Source organism: Hipposideros armiger, unplaced genomic scaffold, assembly GCF_001890085.2.
Source record: "Hipposideros armiger isolate ML-2016 unplaced genomic scaffold, ASM189008v1 scaffold_138, whole genome shotgun sequence".
Classification (NCBI taxonomy): Eukaryota; Metazoa; Chordata; class Mammalia; order Chiroptera; family Hipposideridae; genus Hipposideros; species Hipposideros armiger.
Genome location: NW_017731488.1, coordinates 2,966,698 through 2,973,352, shown reverse-complemented (window position 1 = coordinate 2,973,352; position 6,655 = coordinate 2,966,698).

The following is a 6,655-nucleotide window of genomic DNA, read 5'->3' as shown; positions in this document are numbered from 1 at the left end:
ATGTGATACATGTATTCAATGGACTACTACTCAGCCATAAAAGTGAACGAAATCTTGCCATTTGTAACAACGACATGGATGCAACTTGAGGGTATAATGCTAAGTGAAATATAACAGAAAGAGGAAAACAAATACCATATGATTTCATTCACATGTGGAATCTAAAACAAATAAATAATATGCAAACAAACAAAATAAAACCAAAAAAATGCATAGATACAGAGGACAGATGGGGGTTACCAGAGGAGAAGGGGGTTGAGGCTGTGTGCAAGGGGTGAAGGGGGTTATTGTATGGTGATGGATGGTAACTAGACTTTTGGGGGCTATCACTTTGTAGTGTATACAGATGTCAAATTATAATGTCATACACCTGAAACTTATATAAAAAAAGAATGAAAGGCAGGAAGGCAAGAAAGATGGAAGGAAGGAAGGAAGGGAGAGAGGGAGGGAGGGAGAAAAGGAGGGAGGGACAGAGGAAAGAAAGAAAGGAGGAAGGAAAGGAGAAAAGAAAGAAGTCAAGGATGACTCAAGTTTTTAGCCTGAATAAGTGAGAAGATGGAGTGACAGTTTCCTGGATGGGGAAAACAGTGAGAGAAACAGGTTTGGGGGGTGGGGGTGGGGGTGGGAAGGCCTGGGGTTCTGTTTTGGACATCCCGAATTTGAGATTTCTGTTGGACAACCTGGTGGATATATCGAGTGATCAGTTGGATATGGTAGTCTGGAGTTTAGAGCAGAGAAGATAAACATCTGTGCACGGTTTGCATATAGATGTTATTTGAAACCACAAGAAAGGGTGAGATCATCAGAGAAATGAATATAGATATAGAGTAGTAAAAAGATGAGAACTGAACCCTGGGGCCCCAACATTCAGAGGGTGTGCCTGAGGAGGAAGAGGAGAAGGGGGAGGACTCAGCAATAGGAAACTGAGAAGGAACAGCCAGTGAGGCTGGAGGAAAATCAGGAGAAAAACTTGGTGTGATCGGGTCTCATCAGCTGAGGCAAGTGTTTCAAGAAGGAGAAAGTGATCAAATGTGTTGAAGGCCGCTGACAGGTAAAGAAAGACGAGGACTGAGAAACGACTATTTGATTGAGCAGCATGGAGGTGGAGGGTGGCAGAATAGGGCACCCCAACACATGTCACTTTGGCATAAGGATTATTTTGAACTGAAGACAATTGAGGAGAAGAAGCAGACACAAGGAAACTCCTCTGTCTCCCTATTTGCATAACAGTGAGATAGAATTTTACAAGTGTCCTCTCCTCCCTACCAGGTAAAAAAACAAGTTAATCACCAGAGACAACTTTAACCTTTATCAGCCTAGAGACAGCACCAGAGGAATCTATAGAACAAACTTTACTAACTAGCCTTTATCTACCCATAGTTTCCCATATATTTGCCTTCCCATAATTTGCCGCCTCTGGAGACATGTCCTTTTTGTTTGTCTTGTCACTTCTCTAAAAACTTATTGCTCCTTTGCTAAGATGCTATATAAGCCTGAGTTCTTCCTAAACCTTTGAGTCACTCATCTCTGGGTACACGATGTGCATGTTTATGAACTTCTGGTTTTTTTCTGTTGTTAATCTGACTTTGGCCAGTCTCGTTCTCCAGCTGGAGAACCTAAGATGAGTGGAGAAAGATACTTTTCCTCCCCACTGAGGTCATTAGTGACATTGACAAGAGCAATTTCGATATAGCCTATGGGGGTGAAAAATCTAATTGGACCAGATTTGAGAGAGGAGGGGTGAAATGATGCAGACACTACAGACAACAATCTCAAGTTTGGGGCAGTAACTGGAAGGGAGTTTGGGGTGAAGAAATACGTGTTAAAGTGTCAAAATAATACATTACACTCGTGATAGAGGTTGCCTGTCATTGATGGAGAGGTTGGCATACATTACATTCATGATAGAGGCTGATGTCAATGAAGGTTTAAAGAGACTTTAAAATTTGATGAAACAGTATAGATAGCTGCAAAAAAAATCAAAAGCAAAAAAAGTATTGAAATCAAATATAACAAAATGTAACAGCTGATAATTCAGAACGGTGAAAATTTTGGTGTTTGTTATATTATCTTTATACTTTCAATTTTTCTTATAAATAATTGGGGGCAGGGGGACAGTTTGTGGACCTAAATGTGTGAAGTACATTGAGAACCATAGTGGAAATGGGGGGATGCAGCTGTCTAAACAGGGGGTGATCATGGCTGAGAAAGTTCTCCCTTAAAGCTGTGTATAAGGCAGCCTAAAGGTGGGAGCAATAAAAAGTTTATTTTTTTTCCCCGTGCCCTCCCCTCAAAAAAAGTTACTTTAATAGTCCAGGCCAGAGTTTTCCAAAGTATGGACAGGACCATTTGCATCAAAATCTCTTAAGGGCACTTAAAAAAAATTTAAACCCTGGGACCTTCCCCTCCAGTCTACTAAATGTTAACCTCTCCAGCAAGGCCAAGCACTCTGTACCTGAGAGCATGGAATGACAGCAAATTCAGGGGAAGCTGGGGGCTGTGTTTTGTACCTATGGAGATGGAGGTGCCCATGGGATATTCAGCTGGTGAGTGGACGTACGAGTATCAAGTTCACTGATGGGTGTTTATCAGCGTTATCATTGAGCCTCCCTGCAGGAAGCATGGGGACTTGTACAGAGCAGGTACTAAATGTTTATTGAGTGAAATATGAACTTAGTTTAAAAGCCACTTACTGAATCACAAATTCTAACTCCTTACCACCCTACCAACTCTCTTCTAGCTGCCCAGGGTGTACTTTTTTTTAAAAGATTTTATTGGGGAATTGGGGGAGGGAAATAACGTTGGGGAATCAGGGAAGGGGAATAGACAAGTCACTGTCCTTTTGTTCTTCAGTCTAGTTGAGGATGTCGCTTCACTGGCCCATGTTGGCATTATCATTGCGCTCTTCCCAGGTGAGGCAGATCGGTCATCGGCCACTGGACGGCCACTCACGGCGGCTCTTGGCAGCTCACGCTGGCTGCCGGCCAGCATGAGGCCGCCAGCCACTCACGGCAGCTTATGGCAGCCTACACTGTTGCCAGACTCACAGCAGCCCAGCTCCAGGTCGAGCTGTTGTTCACCATCTTAGCTGTAGAGGGCGCAGCATCACTGGCCTTCATGTGGGATCCGAACCGGGGCCCTGCTGCTCAGAGCTGGTGTCCCAAGCCAACTCTTAACCAACGTGCTACTCAGCCAGCCCCCAAGGTGTACATGCTTTTTCATGGTGGCTATTAGCCTAGAGAAGTGGGGAAAGCTTGGACTTCAGAGTCAGACAGACTTGGCTCCACACCTGGCTCCCCTTCTTCTCAGCTCTTTGGCCACAACGGACTCTCCTCTTGGAGCCTTGGTTTTCTTGTGTGCAAATAATATATCCTGTGATTGATTGATTGATTGATTCATTCATTCATTTATGAGGGTTCTCCTATCCTCTTGGAGTTCACATCCTATGAGGGGAAATGGCAGTAAACAATTAAATATAGAAATAAGTTAATATCATATCATACGTGAGAAGCTGAAAAGTGCTAGGGAAAAAAGGAAAAAAAAAGCAGTGTAAGGGCTGGGGACTGGGTGGTAGTGGTGCTGGTTGGGCAGGGAAAGCATCACTATTAATTAGAGTTATCATGTAGTAGGCCACATCAAGAAGGGAGATTTGTGGAAAGGCTTGAGGGATATGAGGGAGTGAGCTGAGTGGATCTGGGGAAGAATGTTCTAGGCAGAAGGAACAGCAAGTGCTAAGGCCCTGAGGCAGAAGCGTGGCTGGCAGTGTTTCAGAAATAGCAAGGGAGCAATGTGGTTGGAGTGGAGTGAGTGAAGGGGAGATTGAAAGAAAAGCGGCTTGCAGGGCTGTAAACTGAGTTTGACAAACATCGGCCCTTTAATCCTTGTAATAACCTTAAAAGTTAGGTATTAGGACCCACCCACCTTTTACACACATGAAAAACTGAATGACAGAAACAAAATGTGACTTGCCCATCATGTACAACTAGTAAGTGGTCCAGTGGATCCTTTCCTAGCACCACACGTTATTTGCCACGTATCTGTTGATGTCATAGCTACAGCAATTTCATAAAATTCCCATCACTTTTGGTGTAAAGGATTCAATGAGGGGAGAGGGGAGCAGGGATGGCCTCAGCGGGAGCAGATGCCAACTAGGGCCCAGGCATCCTGAGACTGTTCTAGATCTGCAGGGGGAAAGACCTGCAGAGACATGGCCTCTGAGTCAAGAGCAGTATGGGCCTGGAATGGTTAAAAAATTAGGACTTGCTAAAAGAGTGTTACAGATATTGCTGTACATTTTAACTGATGACCTGTAACAAGATGATGCTTTTAACATGCACAATACACAGCGATATCACTTATCTAAAATTATTAAATTCATAGCATGCTACAGGCGATGTGGTCTGATGATGGGACCAATTTCACAGATGTGAGGGTCTTCTTTCTATCCTGTCAATGTGTCTCTGTGATTGAATGTGGAACTTCATGTGGTCCTACCACCAAAAGTCTACATTACATTGGAGGTTCTCGGTACATGTAAATAAAGACAATCAGGTAAATATATGTGGTGCTTGCTAGGTGTTGCTCTAAGTGCACTGGTCAATATATTCATAACAGCCCCATGAAATTGGCACTATTGTTGTCCCCACATTATGGAGGGAGAAACTGTGGAACAGGGAGATTGATTGATTTACCTAAGGTCTTAACAACTAGTGAGTGCTGGTCGTGGGGTTTGAACCTAGACAAGCTGGCTATCCACATTAGGCAGTGCCTGTATTTAATTCTTATGCTATACTGCCGGGTCTGGGCTGGACCTTGGCCGTGGGCTGTCCCAGATAGTTTCTCCCAAGGGCTCTTTCCTAGTTCTCTCATGATGTTATAACCTTCTCCAGGCTGTGGAGGATCTCAGGGCTGGCTCTTGTGGAATCTGTTACCTCCCAAGGACTCACTGAGGACCAGTGAGGGAGAGTTGGAGAGTAGGGAGGATGAGAGAACAGCAGTAAACATTGCCCTCGAGACTGGAAAGGACTATAGATCTCAGGGCTCTGGCCCCAGTGTCACCTGTACAAAGTCCCTCCACTGGCTCTACCCTTTCCCCCTCTTCTTTTTTCTAAATTGAACCTGTGGTGTTTTGAAAGAGCTCTGGATTCAGGCATTAGAAAGTTGACTTAAGTTCTGGATCTGCTCCCTAATAGCTGTGTGACCTTGGCCAAATGACTTCATGTCTCTGAGTCCTGATTTTTTGCATCTGTAAAATGAAAATGAATAAAGCTACTATCTATTGAGCCCTCACTATGTACCAGGACTTGGATCACTGATAAACCTGGGGCATTTGGTTGTGAACTATAGAGGACTGAACCATTGTAAAGCATTATTGTCATTATTCTGATCCTTTCCCTAAATGCTGTCTCTCTCTTTGATTATTTCCAGGGTAGCTGATGTTATCCTTTCGCCTGCTCCCAGGTGACACAAGGCCCTTGGCCTTCTCTGGAGGCTCTTCTAGGCTCTGCTGTCATCTCCCAAGTGGCTGGACCTGTGCCAGGAGAGTGTGAGGTACAGAGAATTCAGTTTAATGTCAGCACCTTCAGTCACTATCACATCACTTTATTATTTTGAAAGAACTTTTCATGAAAGGATAGCATATCTTAAGAAAAGTACACAAATCGTGAGTGTTCAATGAGTTATCACAAAACAAGTACATCTGCGTAACCTTTGTTAATACCACCCAGTAAAGAAATAGAATATTATCAGCACCCTAGAAGCCCTAGTTGTGCCCACTTTGTGACCCCTCCCAAAATCACTTCCACGTCCTTCCTCCTCATGTTTTATCTCTGTGTGGCCAGGACCCAGCACAAAGCCTTGTCAAGAGGCCCAGTAAATATTTGCTAAACTGAACTGATCCCCTTTGAAATCATTTTGTGATCCCAAGCTAGTTACTTCGACTTTCTTGGCCTTGATTTACTCTTTTGCAAAATAGGGATGGCATTTCAGTATTTTCAGTAGTTGTCAACCCTGAATGTACATTGGAATCACTTGGGCAAGCTTTTGAAAAAAATACCCATCGTATCTGGGCACTTCCCTGGAGCAGGTGAATCCAAATCTCTGAAGATAGGTCCCCAGGCAACAGTAGTTTTAAAAAGCTTTCCAGTGATTCTAGTGCACAGCTATGACCTCTTGAATCTTACCAGTTCCAACCCACACTACACGTTCACATCTCAATTCCACTACTGCTGTGGGTTGAATTGGGTCTTCCTAAAAGATGTTGAAGTTCTAATCCCCAGTACCTATGAATGTGGCCTTATTTGGATATAGTGGTATTGAAGATGATCAATTTAAGATGAGGTCATTAGGGTGGGCCCCTAATCCAGTCTGACTGGTAACCTTATAAAAAGGGGACATTTGGACCCACAGACACAGACACAGGGAGATGGCCATGAGAAGACTGGAGTTATGTTGCCAACAGTGAAGAAACACCAGAGATTGTCAGCAAACCCCCAGAAGCTAGGAGAAAAGCATGGAAAAGATGCTTCCTCACAGCTCTCAGAAGGAAACAACCTTNAAAAAGCTTTCCAGTGATTCTAGTGCACAGCTATGACCTCTTGAATCTTACCAGTTCCAACCCACACTACACGTTCACATCTCAATTCCACTACTGCTG